Below are 24913 nucleotides of genomic sequence, written 5' to 3' on the forward strand. Positions count from 1 at the left end.
AATTTAAATTTCAAGACGTTAATTAAATTATTCTCTTTCTTTTAGTTAGGTACATTCATGTTTTTAACTTATTTATGGTTCCAATATATGCTATACCTATTTTTCAATATCAGGACACTTGAAAATGTATTAATATAACTAATACAGTAGAATCCGCTTATTACGATGCCGTATATAACGATGTTCCGAATAAACGATTTCTAGCCATGTATTTGGTTGGTTTTATATATGACGTAGGTAATGTTTTTGTCATCTGGCTACAACGAATTTCGTATATAACAATCTGATTCTTTAGGTCCCTTGAAGATCGTTATAAGCGAATTCTACAGTATTACTGTACGTATTATCTGTTATGCTGATACAGTGACTCTGTAGCTTATTAGTAATATTTCATACGAGTAAATTTCAAAATGAGCTATAATAATATATATTTAGAAATATATTACGGTGCTTAACCTTAATACTTGATTAATCGACATTAAAACTTTCTTCGGAGTTTAATGCATTAATAACTAATGTAAATAATAATATGGATATAAAAGGTTTATTTAGAAATTATTTCTTGAATAAATCAAAGAAACAAAGAAATTCGTTTTACTCAAGAGGTCTATACACACACACATACACACACACACACACACACACATATATATATATAAATATGACACCTGTTTTATAGTAATTGCAGGTCTAATTTGATACAAATATTATTTGAAACCTAGTTGTTGAACTTTACAAATAAAATCTTTCTGAATATTTTCTAGTTTAAAATTAAAAATGATGGGCCAGTTGATGTATATTAAATAATTAAGATTGGTTTTTATACAAAACACCTTATTTTTTGATAGCATAATATTAATTTAAATATTTTCAACAATAACAACGTTAAACATTTAATAACTAGTCCAGCGTTGTATATTCGATTTGTTCGTACCCCTACAGTTCAAAAATAAATACTATTCTACAATAGAAAACATCTAACGTGTTATTATAGCTTCATCAAACATAGCCTAATTATTGCTTAGATTGTATTTGTTATGATTAAAAGGTGACATTTGTATAAACGTGGGCAGCCCAAAGCCAATTCATCGCCGGAGTGGGCGTCATATGATATTTAATCAAGACCGCAGACGTACCCATGTTTTAATCTTAGATTAATTATATACGTGTTATAGCACGTTTTAAATTTAATATCACCACGCACAATTATTTTGAATGTCATTAATATCTAATTATGTAGAAGAGAAGCGGAAGGTGTTGAAACATAAAAACACATTAATACTCGTTATTCTACTACTAACTACATAATATTGTATTAATTTTCATTGCTTGGTATTCTGGAAAAATGAAAACGTATCGGAAATTGTAATACACATAAAAAGATATTATACATATATATAACTACAATCATTAATTTTAAATGTTGTCTTAAATCTGTTTATAACCAATAATACAAATAAAAAAAAACACTGTTAAGACAAAGTGAATTCTAACTGTAGTCTTAAGTATCTTAACTTATATAAGTATATTAATCGATACATCCAAGTCAAACGAAATCGAATACTAATATGAATAACAGTTAAAATTGATAAAACTGAAGTATAATGAAACATGAATCACTTATACACATCGTATATACGAATTTATCATATAATTCGTATATTTTGTACTAAAATAATTACTATTTTATAAACCCCCATTTTGTATATAAATTATATTGTATACACTGTATACTATACAGATATATATATATGTACAAATTAATATGATTCGTCCGGTTTGACGGTACTACGCTTGTTTTGTTTTTGAAAAGACCTTCAAACGTGATTTATGGCCGTAAAAAATCGGAATATTTATATTTATAATAAATAATTTAGCACTCGGCAACATCTCATTTTTATTGGCTTTATTGCAATAAACGCATGATTTTAATTTTAATTTTAAATTTAATCAGCCTTTCATTTTTGAAAACAAATCATAAATTAAAATGTGACGTTATTTAATTAAAACTATTTTTCATATCATTCATCGGTGAAAAAGTCAGATCACCACAAAATCCGTCTCAGCGCATAGTGTTAAACATTATTTGATTTAACCGAAATGAAAAACTGAAATAGTTAATGGAACGTATTACAATTTAAGTGTACATGCATGTGTTTATGTTTATTAGTACGCGTCAAGCTTTTGCCAATGGTACCGGAACGTAAAACAACAATACCGGTCGGATTGACTGCAGATATAAGATGTTACAATGTAATTATACCAACTTACGTGTGCTGTATGTGTGCATACGATACGATATTTACACACACTATTGAATGTAGGCGCTCGTACATGCTACACAATAGATACGTGCATGTGTACATAATGTGTTAATAATCGCGAGAAGGACTAAGCCGTTGCACACCACAGGATATCAAATACTGATAATGTATCGTTAAAATTTTGTTTGCCCCCGCCCGAACATAGTAATAAGCTATTGACATTATTGGCACAAAAAAAAAACACAGGATTATTATTTGACATTACCTGGAACTAAGAGAATGGGTCGAAATAGTACGTGATAGCGTTGATTTTAAGTAAAAACGCGTATTGCAGTCTACAGTTTTATTCAAAAACAAAAACGAAACACACGTTGAGACGCAGGCGTGGTTTTCTGTGATCTTTTAAACTTTACCGGCGAATATTGCAGGGTGGAACAGAGCATTACTGTGAACCTATTTCACACAATATTTGCGACACGGATTACTGCGAATGTAAATGCTAAATTCGTACTGATTGTTGCGAACAACGTTTTATTTTTTCATTTCTGTCGTCATTCATATTTTATATAATATACTATAATATCACGATAAACAGTTTACCAGAAAATTTCGACGGCAAATTGAACTCGCTGAGAATTTTTCTTTTTTTTATTCTAAAATTACTTTTGCACAGTTCTTACGTTTAGTAGACGAACACATCGAAATAGGTTCATCGAATTCGTTATACGGAATTTGAATTTATTATATTTTCGGCTGTCGTATTGCACATGACCTGACTGAATGAACGGTGATACAGAACTACGTAGTAATACGCGCTCACTTGAGTAATGCAGTTTTCCTACGATGCGTCGCCTGCGTCTCAATGTGCCCTCGGCCTGACATCCGCGACGCAACCAACACACCATTTATATCCTATATGTAAATTATGCAATTATATATTCGATTTTAAAAATAATCGACAATAATGACGAAGTGTATCGCGCCTAAACAATCTTGTTATTGTTTTACAAACACCCGAATGGTAAAGAACAGTAGACAGCTTCTTCGGTTCTCGAACCCAGACCCATTTCAAAGCCACCGCTGATACGTAAATCCGAACTGCGAATGGTTTGCACTGCGACCGCGGTACGAAACATCCGCGCTCTTCATCGAATGAAACGAAAATTGAAGAATACCATCGCGGAAATATTCGTATAAAACTACTAATAACTAACTTTTTGACGTGTGCAACAAAACCGCAAACCGTTCGAATATCCGCGTCTACGTTATAATTGTACTCGACGGCTGCAACGCGGCTGATACGTTTACGAAAATTACTGATTTCCCTACTGGACAAATCCCACACAACCATATAGCTCGTTTCCGTTTCGATTTCATCAGACACTACTGTACGCCGTTCGATTGTATTATTGTTTTTTTAATTATATGTATACATATATTATTAATTATATTTCGCTATAGAAATGCAATCGAAACGCGATTGCACGTTATGGACGTACGGTAAAATGGGTTTCGGTTATTGTTCTTGGTACACATATCCGCACTCTGATCGATCGTTTTCCACCTATATTCGCATATACTCGCGAGTGCGTTCCAAACAAATACTGTAATATAATATTATCACACACGATGTTCTGCTTCCAGGGCTGGAGCTATAATTTGTGAACGTCTACACATGGATTTCGACGTTTTTCGGCAACGTACATATTTGTCCAGAAAAAAGTATAGGTAGGTATACTCTTATCCTTCTCGTTTTTTTTTTATTTATTTTTTTGTTAATAATGATTATTATTAAGAATAAAAACATCCGTTAAAATAATAACTGTGGTTCAATATTTTCATACTCAAATTATATAGAGTAGTTTTAAAGACCAATGTATTTGTAAACCTATCGATTAACTACTTTTAGTTTATGTGTTTGGAAAACAAGAAAACGAAAACATAATTTCACTAAAACATGTGATAACGTTTTATTTATTTATTTTTCTTCGATAATTAGAAAAACTTATGACCAGAAATCGGAACTCAACGCGCTAAACTGAAAATACATGTACGCACACCTATTAAGAAAAAAAGTAAAATGTGTGTTAGGTTTTAGATACGATATAATTATTATTATATTTTTTTTACATAACATGTTCTTTCACGAAATCGTATACACGCATAACCTTAAGTTTATCGCGAACCCCTTTGTGGTGCAGCAGCACATGTCCAAGTGCAGCTGCGCTGCAGCGAAAGCGCATATAAGTGTATATATGATAAGTGTAAGTATAGGTAGTACGTATAAGTGTATACATATGATAAGTATAAGTATAGGTAGTACGTATGATAATGTATCGCTGCAGTTGTTGGTCATAACTCAGCCGTGGCACTTCGATCGAATTGCCGTGCAAATTTACTGCTCGCACATTACACACTACGTGCGCGGCGTACACAATACCGTCGTAGTTATATCGTCGCGCTCTCTGGTACGTACGCTCGTAAACATGCGCGGACACGCAGGACGATGTAAACCCGATCGGGCACGTTTAATACGGTCCGAGGTGTGAGGGAGTGAGTTCATACACCGTCGGTCGGTTTGATGGACCGACAACACGTGTGCAGTTACTCCGGACGACGACGACGACGACGGCTACTTTCAATATTATTACAATACGCGCGCACGGGTAATATATTGTACGGCTCGTAAACGTTTCCGAACAATAACCTGCGAGCGGACAACGGAAACGGTTTGAAAAGTTAATTTTCGTCATCACTTCGGGGCTGTTACGTCCGTTAAAAATCAACATAATAATATTATTGCTCTCTCTCTCTCTCTCTCTCTCTGTGCGGCTCGAGTACAATAAATCGATGTGCTACGCGTGTTAGACTTTTGGTTTTGGATTTAAGAACGGACGCGATTGTGCGACGTGATTCATTATTACCCCCCGTTGAACGTGTATTGTAGGGATTCGTTATTGTACATCTATAGCGTGCACAAAACGTGAACATTTCGTTGGTCAAAAGTCGTTGGTCTAGGATTTTAGCGCTTCGGACTTATTCTGAACGCGAGGAAATCGTTTTTCGGTTATCGGCGTTTTCGGACACACAAATTGTTCGTTTTATTCGTGTATTGGACAGGTCGAACAATTATTGTGAACATTTGAAAATATACAATAACATATATTCGAGTGAGTCGTCCGAAGCAGTGCAACGTATAATTATACTGTCACCGTGTTCATTGTCTTGGCTCGCGAAAGTAGTGAAAAAGTATTAGCGTCGACGTGCGCTATTGTTGGGGGTGCAACGTTTATTTAACGGAAAATATTACGTGGCATGTGAAACGTCGCCACGGTGATATGAATTCCGTCGTAATATAATAAATTAATATTTTTGTTTTATTCACAAAATAAAAAAAAACGATATTACGTGGGCGCACGTTTAATAATAATATGGCGGTTATTTTACGATGAGGACGTGTATGCACGGTTGATACGCCTTTTTAAATTTCACGGACCAGCCAATGCATACCGTTGGTAATCGATTATGATGATGACGAATGTAAATAACGATTTACTTTATTAATTGACCGCCCACCCCGTAGCAGTGAGACGGAATATCGCATAAATACATTATTATCGATGTAAACATGAAACTTCTAATAAAACACCATATGCGTTCGAAATATCCTCCCGGGTAAAAAAATCATTATTCCCTCTACACTGTTCGCTGGATAATAAATGTAAACAAATCATCTAAACGGCGACCGACAACGATTTACTTTTGATAAATAACTACCTATACAAAACAGTGCCTGCACAATGAATAATTATCGGTGGTATTACGACGATAATCGAATGATCTATACACATGGCACGTATTATACTTTAACTGCATTGGAATTAGATTAGTTCGCGCAATGTAAATATCATATAATATATATATATATATATAGTGGGGATTAACGCATTATTATTTGTTTTTCAGTTCAATTTCAAACGATGTATTCCATCGTATCATCATCATCATCATCATCATCCTTCGAATGCCTTTATCGATTTCGTTTTTAATTAGATAAGTCTACAAACACCGGTCTTCATAATTATAACATATTACGTTGATGCGAGTATTAAGTCCGTCCGGGGTCGCGCACAATCCGTCCGTGTTTTGATTCGTGTTTTGATTTCTACACAGGAACCTAACCTGCCGACGATATTCGATTAGGAATAATTATTGTTCGGACGTCACGCGGAGTGAGTAGATCTTCCTACACGTACTACAACAGTCGACACCAACACACGAAACGGCTCGAATCGAATGTAATTAAAAATGTTTAATATTCCACCGCCGACGGACAACGGCGGTACAATAGTACGCGGTAAATGGATTATACGCATCGATACCGTTCCTTTCCGGATATTTTATTATTCCGACGAGTAGCGCAGATCACTTGAACGATTTGTTCGAAATGCAACCGAAATGCAGACCGCCTTGGAAACGTTTGTGACCGAAAACGTTGTCGAAAATAATACACGAAAAAACACACGGGTCGCGACTGACAGTCTGGCTGCCGCGGTCATGGCACAGCCAACGTGCAGCCAACTCACTGCCCGCTCTGAATCATTTATATTCGGTTTCGGTTCCAAAGCGTTTTATTTATTCATTATTATTTCATTTTACACTGCGCTTGGCACGTATCGGTGAATCGTTGATCGCGTGATTCCAATTTCGGCCGTGACAGTTGTAAAATATTCGTGCTCAATGTTCCTCGAACCAACGGAACGTTGTAATGAATCCATCAATTCGATTCTAGTCGAGAGCGACGCGTGCTGTAAACGATAGCGCGTGGTGCATCCGACCGTGCACGTACTCTTGCATGTGCAACGATGCAGCGGGCGACGTGTTATGTAAACCACACTGCAGAGCGTAGCTTGTGGTGCACAAGGCGGTCACCGCAACGTCTTAAAATTGTTGGCAAGACGTTTGGTATACGGGACGGTACTGTGCAGTACCCATCACCACGTCGATATCAACGATCGCAGGACGGAGGTCGTTATTTTTTTCAAAAAATATAATTTGTAAAAAAATCTCAGAAGGACGATGTCTCAACCGATATAAGAATGTTTTATTTTATATTGTTCGCCCGTGCAAATACTTCGGGCATTATTTATTTCCGATATGATTGTAACATGCTTTTACGACAAGAATACGAGGATTTGACGACGGGACCGTGCGGTATAGCGCTGCTACTGGCAAACGACGTACACCCACTCGGTATTTATTTATATGCATGTATATGTGTAGCATTTTCGTTGCCAGACAATATTTTATATATATTTTATCGTACGTGTATGCGCACGTTTAATATAACCGTGCAAAATAGATTGCAGTCGGTTTAATCGTAACGTTTTTATGAAACGATCATATTGCACGTGTATGCGTTTAGTCGCAACACATGTTTACTGTATTATTATGATGCCGAGTGTCACGCGAGAAAACATTAAAATACCACCGCGAGAAACGGTTTCACTGTAAATGTATAGGGAAAAAATCTGCAGCGGACGTATAAGGAATAAATTAACGTATCAACAGTAGCACGAGTTTTCGAAGCATATAATATAGTTAAACTGCAGTACGCAAAACATACGAACAAAACATTCCGTTCCATTGATCGCATAGTAGACGATGTATATTTATTCGAACGGGTTTCAATACGTTTTACTGCTCGCTCATTAAAAATGTATACAAATTAAACATCAATACGCAGTTTTATGGTATAACGTATGTAATAGTTCCCTCTTTCTCTTTTGGGCGCGAAATAGTAGGTGTTTTTTGTTTAACAATTTGTTTGTCTATTACTGTTGGGAAAAATACGACGTCCGCCTTGCGCCGTACACACCGCGACGTATGCGACGAAAAAAAAAATAAAAAATAAAATAGTGGAAAAAAAAATCAGGATGAAAAAAAGAGGGCGAAGAAAAAAAATAAATAAAATTCTATAGTTCATTAATCGGCGGCTCGCATTAATCGGAACCTATAAAATTGGCCATAAACATTTCTCGACTGACTGTGTTCCACGTATAATAAGCCCTTCTATAATTGTATATAGACACCCATTAAACCGGACGTTATTTTAAATGCTCCAGACGTTTAACGATTGTTTTAAATACACTTGGCACAATCGTAGGCCGGACCAAAAAGATGCACGGAGTTGTACCGCCCAGTTCGATAATATTTTCGCACAGTAAAATTACATAATTATACGTATCACATGTGTACGTATCAATCCGAACATTAAAACTATATGAAACGAAAATTACCATAGCAAATTATTATCATTGCCTTGAAAAACTATGAGTTTTCCTCGTACACTTTTTATTCTTTATTCTCGAAATAACAAAATGTACGCATAAAATATTATCAGCCTATAAACATTGCAGAATATGTACTCAATGACTAAACTATATATAATTTGTTTTTCCAACTTGTACATAAACTATTAAATATACTAAATATATACTATTGAACACTACAGTTAAATCGGTTATTATAAAAATTTATTAAATCATTTTTTTTAAAAATAAAAATTTAAATTTTTTAGTCGAAATCCATATTGGTTCAATTGTATCAAAAAAAAAAAAAATTATTTGATATGAAATCAAAACGCAACCAACAACTTACGCATAAAGGATATTACTCGGTCGACGGTCGCATTTTATCGATCCACGATACTTGTGCACCTCATATGCGAGGTAAACCGTAAATTCAATACTATAGATTTCATGAATATCGATTAGACGAGGGGCAAGACCGAGTACTTGATAAAATAATACAAGCAAGTAGTTTAAAAAATATTATGATACGATTAATAAGTATAAAAAAAATCATTTGGATCGTAACCACGGTATACGTGTATGTATATTGCCATACATATATGGCTCATATGTATTTACCGCTGGGCGGACTTTTATAGGTGCTATGCCGAGAAGAACAGCACCGGACATCGTTTTCAAAGAACAGTCACCAACAACAAGAACAATCTAATACCGTACACCTTGTACACGGTCATATTGTGTCAATAATAATGTGTTCTGTTTTGTTTAACAGGTTTATTTTCACGCATCTGTTGATCGTTCTATACGTACGCGCAATAAATTGTAAAACGGAAAACGAACACCGGGACAAATGCATAAAATAAAAACCCTCCGGGCATAGGTTTTATTAATCGGCTCGTATCAATCGGAACGCATAAAACCCGTCCATAAACATATCGTTCTCGGTAACCGTTTTCCGCGTGTGCGTTGTATACACGCGCGCACGACTCGCATCTGCGCTCGGCGCGCGTTCAACATACATCCGTATTGGAACGGAGAAAGAAACTGCGGGGTGCAGCTTCCGCGGTCCCATTCGTTTCGCACAATCATGCCAAGTCGTCGCACGACTCGATCGAGACCTGAAATTCGCAATCAGGGGCATATTTAGAATTACTTCTGGGGGGGGGGGGGGGGGCAAATTTTTTCAGATTCAACATTTACAAGTAAAATCTTTCGGTAACATTAAAATCAGGAGAATCATTAGTATTTGTGGTATTTTTATTCTTAATCTATTGCCGGATCCGCTTAGAACCGACTTTTGTATAATTTTTTTTTTAACACCTGTCTCTGTGTTTGAATGTTACGTTTGTTTTATTTGATTTTTCACCAAGTATGGACCCGACGACAAAAAGCCCGATTCAATATTTACAGCCGCGCGTAATTTTATTTCGTTTTAAAATGATCCACATTAAAAAAATTTGAAATGCGTATCTCATATATAATAAATTTCTTGAATACGGATTCGGGGGGGGGGGGCGATCGCCCCTTCGCTCCCCCCTAAAATACGCCCATGTACGCAGTACGCATTTTAAACGTCTGTGTAATCTGAAGCCGGATAACACAAGCCTACTTAACTTCTGGAAATCGATTTAAACTTAATCATGGAAATCAATTATGTGATTTTTGTCTGCATTCAGTGCGAACCAGTTGTACGACATTTGTTTGAGGAAACAACCTTTTTTTGTGATTCCAACGAGTAAGATTTTGTGCACGCTTTCAAATCTCATAACGCGCACCTTACTTTTAGTACTACACAAAGTGTTCCGTTATGCACACAATCAAAGTTCTGATTTCGGAGTTGTTAATCGACCGAGGTAGGTTAGGACTCGTAAAACTACCGCGTATGTTCTGTATTTCGACAGCTGTTATCGGTGAAATTCAATTTTTTTACCGGTGTACCTAAGCGCAATTAATATTAATAATTATTTATAATTAGCCGATGTCATCTGTAAATATTGATTTTTCGATATAAACGCTTAGGAGGACTCGTATAGCTTCTTACAGTCCATTGATTTACTTGTCGGGTTGATTTTATTCTTGTCAATATTCCATGGTTTAATAGACATGGAAATTATAAATATATTAATAGCTTTTAATGTTCATTTTGGGGTTATATGTGTATATTTATTTTACCACACTAGTGCAGATTAATAATTTATTATAAATAACTTTTATCATAAACAACACTAATATATGTATTGTAATAAAACGTAAATACTCACATAAATTACTAAAAATAGTACAAGTAAAAAAATGATTTGCTCTATATTTTGTTTCTTTTATCAACATCAAAAACGTTAACCTGCCTTATGAGAATTCGAATAAATATTTAAGCGTAAACTCGCACGTATTGTAGTTTTTATTATCAAAGCTATAGGACAATGGGTTGAAGAAAATTTGTTAAAAGTCATTGAAATAATAAATAATCGTACCACATCTGACGGGTTATTTTTCATTTTTATGAACCTTAGAATAGAATCGTCCAGCGCAGAAAATTAGACAAGAGAAATGGCTGTAATTCAAATAATGTGTTTGCTTAACCCCATTACAGTTGTTTGGAATGATGCGCAGCGCATAGAACAGAGTGTCAATAGAAATATAATAAATATAATAGAATGTTGACAAAAAAGTCGAGGCAGAAATCACCATGACTCCGGTAGTATTATAATAGCCGGAGGAGCAGTTATTATGAATACGGCAGACGATCATCCATCAAAAGTCAATAAATAGTCTTTATTATATATACACACGGTTTAGCACAACAGATATACATTTGTACAACTGTACGTGTTACTCTAAAAAGTGGTTATATTAAAAAGAAAACTTTGGTTTAAATTAGAGCTCTTAATACACGTGAATTCACGGAATTCACGTGTCACGTGTCACGTGTAAAATTCAAAATAAAAACGTATATCCTAAACTTAATACTGTACTATTAATATTTTATTAAAACTTCAAGTGTATAACATAAAATTACTAATTTTACCATTGTAAAAATGGATATATATTTTGGATAAACATGTATTTCACGTGTACACGTGAATTCCGTGACACGTGTTTTAAGAGCTCTAGTTTAAATACACGTTAGAAGATTATATAAAACTGATAGATGTTATGACTACATCACTGAAATATTTAGTTCGATTAATGTATTGATTAATTTAAAATATTATTCGCTTACCGTTTTTTTCGACACATCAAAAATATGAGATTCCAACAAATTTTTGCTCTTGTACTCGTATTATAGTTTTTATACACATTCAACATTTACTTTTTATAATACTTGTATAATACTATTTATATAATAATTTTAAATAATAAATATTTGTTAAATATGAGCGTTTACAAACGGGATGCTTAAACGTAACTCCGTAGCAGGATTAAAGGGGTATAAAAAGGTAGGGGTACTCTAATCCATGTATAATTTTCTCAGAGTTCCATATAGTGACTACCCAAACAATACTAGATAATTAATTATAAATAGCTATATATATATATATATATATATATGTTGTTGGTAAACAATTTCCTCCACTATTCAACTGTTGATTTGCTGCAAAAATGTATAAACTTGTAAATTACTAACTTATTGTTTTAAATAACAAATTGTAAATTTATTTTAATAAAATATTTTTATTTTTTTTTAAAAAAAAAAACGTATTTATAAGTATATATTACTATATAATCTATAATTTATATTTAATATTAGTTATTTTTGTTTGTTGAATACTGTTTAATACCTAGTGACATCAACTAAATCGCAAAAAGAAATTTTTCAACTGTTTTAATGTGTATGATTATTTTTAACAAACAGTTGAGCGTTTCAGTAAACTTTTCGGGGAAATGTTAAAGGGGACGCTTTATAAAATCTGAGAGAGGTAGAGGGACTGAATCCCCTTGCGTTCCCCTCCTACTTTAAGAACTGCTCCGTAGTACAATTATGATTCAAAAATTCTCGAAAGTATCTCATTCAAATCTCACATTTTATTTCACAAGAGTTTTTATCGCCACGATGCATTCGTTATAAATGATATTGTACGTCTAATAATAATGTAATGCGTGCAGCTCGAGGCTCGTAAAGTCCTAATAGATGGCCCGACGCCAAGTGTTAACGGCTCATTAACAATTAGTTATTTTTCGAATTCTTTATTTACGGCTCTGTTTACGTATCAAAACGCTATCAATTCACTACACGAAAACACTGTACGCTGAATAATCATGTACGGGGTAAGATTAGTTTTTACGGACGGAAACAGTTGGCTTCTGTTTCATCGCAGACACCCCTATTAAATTCCCTTCTGTCGACCATTATAACATAACATACATACGATATGGTTAGGGGTAGTGCAGATCTTAATGACCAAACGTAGTCAAAATATAAATGTATAAATGTAAGAATTTTTGACTATCCTTGACATTGGCTTTACATTTGTCGCACGTTACAAATGCAAACGTTCTTGTAATGTACAAATAAAACGCCAGCTCGTCGCATCACATAATTTCTAACACTAAAATGTATATAATAGTAAAATTTATATACATATTGTCTGCGCTGAATAATACAAAACTGTACTACGAATTTTTTTAAGTACTTATTTTTAAATTATCGACTCGTTTATTAACAATTTGTTTTTACGACACTGTCAAATTAAAGTATATAGTGGATTTAAAAGAAAACACATTCATGATCATTAAAAATGCATTACGTGTTCATAATAATGAACTACAAAGTATAATAACAGATTATTTTACTGTAAATATTCATTTGAATATATAAATTAATTAATACTTTTAATAATGCTATATCCATATCAATATAATATTTACATATTATTTTTTTCAAAAACAAATAACAGCTTGAGGTGTTTAAGATAACTTATGAAACTACGATCGAAATAACTTTTACGCCTTATAATATTAAAAACTACATGCTATAAAAGTATTTACCTTTATTTACTGGACAAATAGTTAATATAATATATTATAATGCAATTTAATTTAAGCAGATTTATTTAATAATAAAATAGTGAAAAAAAAATTAAACACATCATCCATGTATAGAATAATACACTAAATGTATTAATTGTAATCATTTAAATTTATTTTTAGGTAAATTTATTGTATATATCATTAATAATTATACTAATAATAATACAACCAACGTATTTCAAAAGAATAAAATAATATTTAATATGTATAAGAATAAATTATTTTTATAATCATCAAATCTATAACAGTTTTAAAATGGCTGATGACATATTTTGCACATTTAATAAAAATAAAAAAAATTGTTATGCAGTGTGAAATATTTTTTCAACACATGTGAGACGTATTATATATAGACGTTATATCGTATAAAATGTGTACATGTATATTAACATCATCAATCTAACCACATTGTGCACGGGGTATGTAAGTACGTCCGGGAGCATATTGTGTACATCTGGTCACCATTTAAGCACGTTCAAGTAAAAGGGATGAATAAATAGAAGAATAAGAGGGAAAAAATAAATACGAAGAAATATTATCAAGAAATAGGGTGGAAGGATCTTATGTATAGCACGTATAACACGAATCAATTTCATACGAACATATAGCATTATTTGTATTAATATTATAACTAAATTATGACCTGAAATATTGAAACACCGTAGGCAACCTACAGACATATTCTCAATAGCTTTACATTACATATTGTAAAAGGAAATTTAAAACTCGACATCGATTGTAAACACTGTTTGTAACCGTATTAGGTATTATTAAGTAATTACAAGAAAATATATTTTAATTCCCATAATTATAATATGCAATAAAACGTGTAATTAAAGCTTTGTATTTATACTGACATTTATAACATTATAAAATGTACGATTATATCGTATATAATATATATTATAATATCGATCAACTCATAGAAACATGAAAATTGAATATTATTTATTTTGGTTTGAATTACAGACAGTTCAATGTCATATTCAAGGTTTGCCGTTCGTGTATTATCTTAATAAAATTACCCATTATAAATTGTTAACGATTCATATTTTCATTGACTAAATAAAATGTATCGTTATTATTGCATAGAAAGAGTGTATAAATATCAACGTTTAATATGAAAATATGTTGAGCGTTTACTCAATATAATATACAGCTTATTATTACTGTTATAAAATGTATGTATAAAATTCGAGTTTGACCTGATTTCACAATATTTTAAAATCGCAGTAAAGTACACATCATATCATGTCAAAATTGATAGTGATTATAGTTTATGATGATTAAAAATATCGTTATGGGAGTGTCTAATAAATAACAATTATACCATGGTATATGATTTAAGTAATTGTTCGTTAATTTTGAAATTTAAAATTAATTAAGAAACATGTCCATCATAACCCGATGAACGTTTCAATGAAATAGTCATTTAATGAGAAATCATTTTAATCACATAGTGTACATAAATCCGTAAAGCCCTAGAAGAATGTTATAATAGCGCACCTAAATAGTAAATATATATTCATTTTTCAAGAATTCGATGATGCAAGTGGAAATATATGTTAATGAGTAATTATCATATTTAATTACAACATTATGTTTTCTTGTGCGGCTTGATTAACAAGTCAGACACAAAATAGGATCAGCATATATATTCGAAGAAGTCGACCGGTCTATTATTATTATTATTATCATTATTATCGTTATAACAATTATATTTCTTCTCTCGAATAGAATTGAAAACATATAATATTATGTACATGAACGTCTACACACATTACATGTATATTTACCTATACACACACACGTACATGGTTCCATCTAATGACGATTGTCCGGGTCTTTTATAGTCCAATATACGCACGCATACTATTACAGAGGACAATAATGTAATGAATAAGTCACATACGTATCATTTACAAAACACAACATCCTTCGAACAATAATGATAATATTAAACAGAAAAAACATAGCTTTTCCATAGGAGACGGAACGGAAACGCATACACATGTTAATGTATATTTATATAATGTCAAAACACTTCAATTATCATTTATGCGTTGGCCGCGGGGGAGGAAGGCGGCCGTACACGTTATTCAAATTGACAGTCTACTTAATTCTAAGTGGTCAATTGTAAAAGACAAGGTTAATAATTTATTTTGTATATTTCGGTTTCCATTCTAATTTCAGAGGCGAGTGCATTTAAATACAAATAATATTCGTGCAGTTACGCACGATATTGTTGGAAAATTAAACACGTAGCCCATAGACACCTACATTATAATATTTGGAGCGAATTGAAATAAAATCAGGTAAAACCCAAAAAAAATCTTCAATAATTAATTAGTATTATCATTTTAATCAAATCTAATTCACATATGAATGTTAACAAATATTAAATATGGTATTTTAGCTTAAAACTTGTAAATACTTGTGCCACGTTTCTCTAAATACATTGTAAATCCAACACACTTTTAATAATATTGATTTTAACTATAAAACCATTTCCTCAGTGTCATTTGTGGAATAATCGTCAATTATGATATCTTTTTTGTCCTTTTCAAAAAAATCACCATTGTAAATACATCCATAATCGGCGTCTTTGAACAGTAACGGCGAGGGAGGCAACTAAATTCTTTAACCCTGACTAAACAAATGTTTGTATAGTACCGAAAGGATTTATTCCTCTTTCGACCCTATATACATCAATTTCTAACATAATACAACCATATAGTGGTTAGGTCCAAGGACACTTTTTAGTGTTACGTATTGTATCGAAAACAACTATACCATATTAAAATATAACACAGCTAAAATATTTCAACACATTGTATTAATTTAAGAATAGTAAAAAATAAGAATAGGTACGTACGGTGTAGTAAATAAAATGTGAACCATATTTTTAAATTTACATTTAGATTAAATACATCTATTCCTATATATTTTGTATATGTTATTAAAATAACACAATGCTGCTTATTTAAATGTTTACTTAGTATAAAAAATGTAATATTAAAAATTAAATATTAAAATAAAAAAAAAACAAAATAATTTATATTCCTCTAGTTCTTATTAAAATCGTTTTTTTAATCAGGCAATCTTTTACAGTATGATCAATAAGCTTAACTAATGTAATACTAAAAAAACAAAAATAACAGAGGAAAGAAGCCTGCCGGTGGAGAAACTTTGTGTACATAATAAGGTAGTTTCTATAGTTATATTTAAATACGCAATAATAACAATATAAAAAAAAAATATTATAAAGATCCAGATTTAATTTGGTGTTACATAAACCGTTTACAAGCTATTACACGATGTTAAGATTATTCCATGATTATTATGGTAGACTATTTATCACTCATTAAAGCTACATTTGGTACTAAGTGACAAATCACAAGGCCGTGATAACAGGTGATTTTAAACTAGTTTAATTGTTTGTTTACAAGGAAATTAGTCCGAGTTAGAATAAGAAATTAAAATTTACGACGATGAAAATATTATCTTGGATCGTTGTGTATATTGTCGTCGTTAACGGTATAATGGCGAACCAGCACTGGTCGAGTAAGAGTTTTATTGTATATTGTTATACGAATATCTATACGAATAGCTAATCTATAGTTTTATCTATACACCTATTAATCATTTATTAATTTTAATTTATATTAATCCAATATTACTAGATAAGTTAACAATTTCAAATCGAATAAAAGCAATCGAACAAAAATTGAAGGATTTCGAAAATTTTGCAATTTTGTCTGAAAAACGTGGAAGAAAAATTATCGTCATAAGACGATAAACATAACGTATAAACATCTAATATACAAAAGTTTTTCGAATTAATCAACTGGAAAATATTAATAATGTATTAATTATTCTGACGCATTATACATTGTACTACGTATTTAATAATTAATTTGATACTTAACACGTAGATTTATGAAAAATATTAAGCGTGTATAATTTAAAGACACCAAACTGTTTTGCAAAATGTTGACAGTGTAAACCGTACATGAAATACTGGTACAGTAAACTATATTAAACAATGTCAAACCACCTGCAGTGTATAGCACGTGATAATTGAAGAACGATTCTTCTGCGAGTGTCAACCTTTAACCTTTATTATTATAACTTAAGATTTATTTTATCTTACGTTTTACTTTTATAGGTGTATATTTTTTATCGGAAATATACCATGTCTTAACCATGTTATGTTATGTGTGCCTAGTATTATAAAAACAGTGTTATCTCATTACGAGTATGAGATATATCTTACCCTATGGGGGAAAAAAATATAATATTTGTTCATCGAATTCTTGAAGAATATATAGATAGATATGTATATAACATAATAAAACGTACATACCTTTATACATATAAGATGTATAATAACTAATTTAAATAAAATTGAGCTTAAAAATTAATATTTTAGTTAAAAGGATTACAGTTTGATACAAATATAACTAATATGCTTACAACATTATTGTTGTATACATTCAATTACGTATATAACTACTGTTTCCTTTAATTTAACGAGATTTAGTTTAATAATAGTTGGATCGAAATTGTAACACATCTATATGTGTAGTAATTCACATGATTTTCAATAAACTTAAAAGTGGAAGAATATGAGAATATTCCCAAGATAATTTTTAATATTCTATTTTGTTAATTTTCGCCGATTGATGAAAGATATATACACTATGAGTGATATTATTACAGTAAATAATGTAAAAAAAAATATGAAACGATTTAATTTTGTTACTATAAACAATATTTTACAGAAATATATAATTTTTCGTGACTTAACAATATATTATGTATACACGTTGCAATTTCAATATCAAAATATTGTGACGTGGATTTCAGCTATGCATTGTCCGACATCATATAGACGATGACGGGGACAGATAATAATTTTGAGTATAAGTAAAAATAATTCGTCTGGGTACCTATTTTCTTTTCAATTATATATGATATATATATATATATTGTTTTCTACCGAATGAACGTATAAATAAGATTAAATTGACTTATTATAAACAAATAATCAATCACGCATCGTATTAACGAAATGAGCTACTTGTCTTCACAATGAATAACATTCCAGTAGCACGGATATACAGAATAGGTACATTGTACACTATTGATTAGCTGAAAATGAAAACTGAAATAAAAATGCTGGAAAAAAAGTCGTGGGAACAACATGCACTCCGGCGAGCACTAGAAGAAAACTTTTTTCGTGTAGGCGAAATCAGTAATCGATTTATTGGCGTTTAAATATGATTTAAGGCGCGGCAAATTTTAAGTATCCCACCGGGCGATAAAACACCGAAGGTACACCTTGTACACACGGATTATTTATAAAAACGACTACAACAGTAAATTCAATATTGGTCGTTATTGAACTCTACGCTTGCGTTTTCCGGTACGAACTTTTTACCTCAACACGCCTCCGGCTCAACGTGTTAAACCGTCGACTACGCGCGTCTGAGGAGCGATAAATCGTAAAAAAAAAACGACGTCCGACGCTATCTAGGACACTAGCGGCGCGTACCGTGTCATGACTTACCGGGCCTATAAACACACACAGCGTATTCGGTACGAAAACAACGTGTAACATTAGACAATGTTTCGACTGCGAACGTACGAACATCCCTCTGTAACGCGAACGGTGTGAGGAAAAAATGAAAAAAAAAAAAAAAAAAAACATTATTGAACTTACCACCGAGTTGTGCTCAGCCGTTTTGCCAGTGGCCACCGCACGAACCGGATTCTGCTTGACGCGGCCAATTTTGAACGGGTCCGACGAAGGCGGAAACAAGTTGGACGGACAGAGAGAGAGAGAGAGAGAGAGAATCGGCGAGATCGGACGGAACGAACGAGTCGCGTAGGGGTGGTGTCGTCGGCGGGGGAGTGAACGGGATTCGAAGGGGCGAAAAACAAAACTTTAAGGTTTGTCGGCGCGGACGGGAGAGCGGAACGTGTGCGCGCGTGCGCGCGCGGTAATCGAAGTTGTCGGCGGCGCGGACGGCGATCGCGGGAGAGCACACACACACCGTTTTGCGGCGACGGTATACGATCGGCGGCGGCGGTCGCGACGATGCGTCTGGTCCGCCGTGCCGTCACCCACCCGGCCGGCGGACGGCAACTCGGCGGCGGCGGCGGCGCGCGAAAGGGGGCCCAGCCCGGCGGTGGCCAATGGCGCGACCGCCGGTACCCCGACCACGCCTCCCACCACCGACCCGGCCACCGCTCGGCAGCGCGTATTGTCGCGCGTGTGCTCGGCGGACGGAGGCAACAACGCGGCGCGACAACACCCCGTCGCGGCATACAGAACGTTCGCCGCAGCCGCAGCACGTGAGTTCGCTTTTCTTATAAGGGAGGATCGCAGTTTTTTTTCGATCAACGTGGGGTATAACATTTTTTTTTTTTTTTTAAGAACCGCACGGATCGTGGGTTTCGTCAGTGTTTACTGCAAACGAAAATTCTGTCTCCGAAAAAAACTGATTAAATCAAGCAGTGGCAAATCCTGGGGGAGGGTTAAACCCCACCCCCAATTCAGGAAAAATATATATTAAAAATCAATAATTTTATGAATTCGAAAAATTATTTATTTTTTTTTTAAAGTATAAGGAAAAGTATATAATTTACATTTTTTATTCATACAAGAAAATAGTAGTCTTAGATTTAAATTAATGTATCGTATTACTTACTATAGTCCGTATTATCATAATTCATTTTCAATCACTGTCTGCAATGTTATAAAAAATATCCCAAGAGAAAAATTTTTCAAAACCCCCCAAAAGAAAATCCTGGATCCGCCATTGAAATCAGCATACACGCCCGACGCGTCGACTGCGCTAAAAAATGTATAACAATTATTGTTTCTCGGCATTTTGGAACTATAGACGATTCGTATCTGTACACGAACGATCAGGTCTTCAGTTTCGATAAATTTTTTCAATTAAATTCAAACAATTAAAACATTAATATCAAGTAAAATAATAAGTAAAATTCAATACGTTGAAGGGATTCCTGCTGAGCGCGGAAAACTTTACGTCGTAGCGATACGTCACGAAAATGTTGTTGTTCGACTCGAAAAGGCTATCGCAAGATTTTTTGTTCAGCTCGAGGTGCGCTATTACGCATGTATCTAACGCACGAAAAAGCGCACGAGTGTAAACGTACCATACGATACACAACCATAGACATCCTTTAACGAATAATCCTATACACTTGCAAGATAATGAGAGGTTTTTTGTAGTAACATGCCTTCTGTAATTTGAAAATATTCAGTTTGCCCGCAAATGATTAAATTCTCGAAATTTCAGAAATCTGGTTGATTTACAAAATTTTAAAACAACTTTGACTTTAACAATTTTAAAATAATTATTAGTTACAGCCAAGACGTCTACAAAAAAGTAAATAATTTTATCTAGTTCAAAATATGAAATATTTTACTTCATATTGAAGGAAACTAATTATAAATCAAAACATCATTATTTAGTACATTTTAAATATATTATACAAACAATTTAATGACTAATGATCCATGATTCCAAATATCACGAGTTCAAAACGATAGCAACCAATAGGATAAATGTTTTTTACCTATTTAGGCTAAACCTAATTACCATTTCGAGCGTCCCATGTACCTTTCAAATGAATATGTAATGTTATTAAATATACATATATATCAAGTACATTTAGGTACCATGATAAATAAACGTATGGTCTCAATATTGTTGGTTATTTTTCAAAAAATAAAATAATTTAAATATTCAACGAAAATAAATCTTATAAACTAACATGTAATTAGTAATTTTTAACATAAACTATTAATTCGATTGGACACTGGAATTATCGAGTGAAATTTTCAAAGGAATCCAAAAGAGAAAGCTTTTCATGCAACACAGGGAGTGATAGGAAGACTAAGTCACCTTACGTCCCCTCTACCTCCTACAAGACCTGTCCGTTGTAAATAAAATATAATTCATATTACCAAGCGGAAAAAAATGAATTGTTTAACATAACAGGGTTTCAAAAATTGTACGACCTATTATATTCGTAGTGCAAGGAATTTTTTAAAAAAAATTTTGATTGGATATCTATTTTTAACATCATGGTTGGCTCGTAACAGACTAACGATAATATGATCATTATGCATTGAATGAAACCACACAATATTTTCGGTCATAGTATGTAAGTATATCGTATATATTTATACATTATACGCGAAAAAAAATGATGAGTCGATGAAAGTTAAATTCATCGAATACATGGGTCATCAAAATAAAAACCAGAGGAAATAGTTTGATTTCTGTTTTATTCTGAGAAAACGGTACTAACTGACTGTTAAAAATTAACTACTAACTCACTATTGAAAATATTTGTGTCGAGTATTGGTGTAGTGTAACCTGCACCCACGAGTTTATTTTTCCTTTAGATAAAAACTATAAGCAAAATGATAGCGATTAAATTTATATTTCTTAAAGTTGATCGGGAAAACAGTGGTTTTGCTGCAGCTGGAAGAGAGATGGTTTTCACTACAACGGAGGTTGGTTAAAATGAGAAATCCTGGTTACTTAAGGTTTTTTTTATTTATACGACGAATTAAAATAACATATGTACATAAACAGTAAATCGTTATTATTGTTATCAATCATTGATTAAAAATATTAAATTAATGTATGAAATATTTATCACATAATAAAATATACTAAGCACAGTTCTGCTATAATTGCCTCAAAAAAAATATATTTAAAATTTAATATTTACAATAATACATGATAAACTATGAAAATAAAAGAATTTAAAGAATTTTTGATCATGTGTGCTCAAGGTTTCGAGTAAATTATTTACACGTTTTATATAAAACCGTATAAAATTATGTTCATTATTTTGCTTTTCATTTTTCTCATCCAATAGAACCCATTGAATAGATGAAGATCTCATATAATATAAATATCAGCAAAAATAGTAAAATACAATTTAAAAACTAAAATATAATAATGAAATGATTATTTAAGCTGAAACTAATAAGTACTGTAACAAAGCTGAAGAAGATATTTGGAGGAGAAAAAAAGAGAAGCACATCCAACGAGATAGCAGGTCTGTAAAAAAAGAATAGATGGCCCCGTAAAATGTAGACAGTAGCAACAATAATACACGACAGTTTATATTTTGCCCGAGTATATTTACAGAAAGCATCAAGATTTACAAAAAAATTCGAATTAAAAATTGTTTATCCATGCTTCGAATAACAAATATTATTTTATTGATATTTATATTCACGCACACGCTATAGAAAAATAGTTTAGAATAGTATAATAGAATTTTGACATTTAAATGAGGACAAAAAGAAAAATACTAGTATTATAATATATATAAAAGTGTACTTAGTTTACTGGAACGTTGAAACATTGAGTTGGTTTTTTTTTTTTATAACAATAAACAGCCAAAATCATTAATGTACAGGACCTTAACACGTACAAGTCCTGACTAGTTATGGTACCTAATTGTACGTACAGGTGCTATATTGATTTTATTTATTTCTTTTAGCTTAGAAACAGGCCAGTATTTAGGGGGAGGCATGGATAGGCACATAGGGACCGTTATAATCAGCAGTGAAGGTCTGTTGTGTAGATTGAGACGACATATTAATATCATTTTGGTTATCAGTGGAATACGTAGTATTAGTAATTGGCGTTGAAATCGCACCGGAACCGGAGCGCGATGTAGGATCATTAAAATTATCAGAAGATAAGCTGTTGTTAATGGTCGAGTCATGCGACGTACTATTTTCCGTAGATACGAGATTATTATAATCGAAGGCCGAAGTATTTAATATCGGAGCGTTGTTTAAAATTTGTTGAAATTCAGGGGATTTAGGTGAGAGTGAGTTGGCTTTTGACTTACGTACATTTTTTTTTGAGATTACAGGTGTATAGCTGGGGTCAGACGCACGAATAGAAGGCAAAATAGATTTTACTTTGGAGCAAGTGATTTACCCGACCGCGAGTCACCGCCCGAAGACGACGACATATGAAGGTAATTAAAATACACTAATGAGATAGATACAATAAATATAAATAATAGCTGCGATTAGAGTAGATGGAGGAACCCAACCGAACACAACGACAGCTGAAACGCGAATGATAAATATAATATATATAATATAAAATATAATAAAATAATTTATATTAATAACTGTATTAATATTATTATAATCATTATTATTAAAAAAAATGTTAAAAGTTCATATAACACAATCACATTGATTACGCAGTTAACTATTCGTGTTCGAGAATAAACTGGCATACAAATTCTGTCCGACATGTTGGACTGCATGCAAGTTTGAGCATGCAAGAACTTGTATGCGTATTATCAGCGTTCACATTTGTTCAATTTAGTTCTTGCACGAGTAAAAATAAGCATGCGGGAAAAAGCATACAAAATATTGTCAAAATCTATGGATCGTGATTGTTCATTCACATCTAAAAACTTGATAGAAATCTTATCATCTTTTAAATTTGTTATAAATCTTCTGTTAATGAAAAATATTTTTGCATTTACCACGCCTTTATCAAAATACCTTTAATCATCATCTATTGACTTTATTCGGGCACTATGTATTGTTGATTAAACTACTAAAAAAATAAAAATATTAGAACAGTTCAGTGTGCACATGATTTATTGATGGAAACTAAACAATTCGCTATAAGCAAAGGCCTTACTGAAATAGATTTTCCTCAAGAACGAGTTTGACGCAAAAAAAAGGATGCCAGGTGAAAATACATCCGATCATTGTGTTACAAAACCAGATGATAACGGTTTAGATCTATACAATAGGTAGGTATACGTAAAACATATTATTTTAAATTTTCTTGTACTTTATTTAAAGCATTTAAAGTCAAACAATATTTTAATTACATTAAAATTTACATCCACCGTAGTTTTCTTGTTTTGGTCACTAATTTATTTAGGACATCATCAGGGTTAATCATTATATCACTATGTATATACATCATTGCCAAACCATTATTTTCTAACCAACATTTTCACATGTGATGTTTGGTAAATATGTTTTCAAACCTTTTTTTTTTTTTTTTTGGTTGTCATATTATGCAAGAGTGGGCTATGTTCGTCGATTCACTGGCCTGCCTCCATCCGATTAAGATTCCGTGGCATTTTAACACGCGGTCCAGTGGCCGTTGTTTATTATTGGGATTTTGTGATGCATCACAGCGCGTAATACCACTGTTATCTACCACCGCGACAGTGGCGGCTCGTGTGTATGTGCAC

At 32.7% G+C, this 24913-nt stretch overlaps 1 protein-coding gene across 1 annotated transcript in view; it reads right to left on the reverse strand.

The window, feature by feature from the left end:
- Positions 1-19742, reverse strand: part of LOC112684760 (protein dead ringer homolog) — a 78244-nt gene extending 58502 nt beyond the window's left edge. The window contains exon 1 of the mRNA XM_025556422.1: positions 19332-19742. The gene's annotated coding sequence lies outside the window, so the exon portion shown is untranslated. The remainder of the gene's footprint in view (positions 1-19331) is intronic.
- Between the last annotated feature and the right edge of the window lie 5171 nt (positions 19743-24913).

This window comes from Sipha flava, unplaced genomic scaffold, assembly GCF_003268045.1.
Source record: "Sipha flava isolate LNK unplaced genomic scaffold, YSA_version1 257_pilon_pilon, whole genome shotgun sequence".
Classification (NCBI taxonomy): Eukaryota; Metazoa; Arthropoda; class Insecta; order Hemiptera; family Aphididae; genus Sipha; species Sipha flava.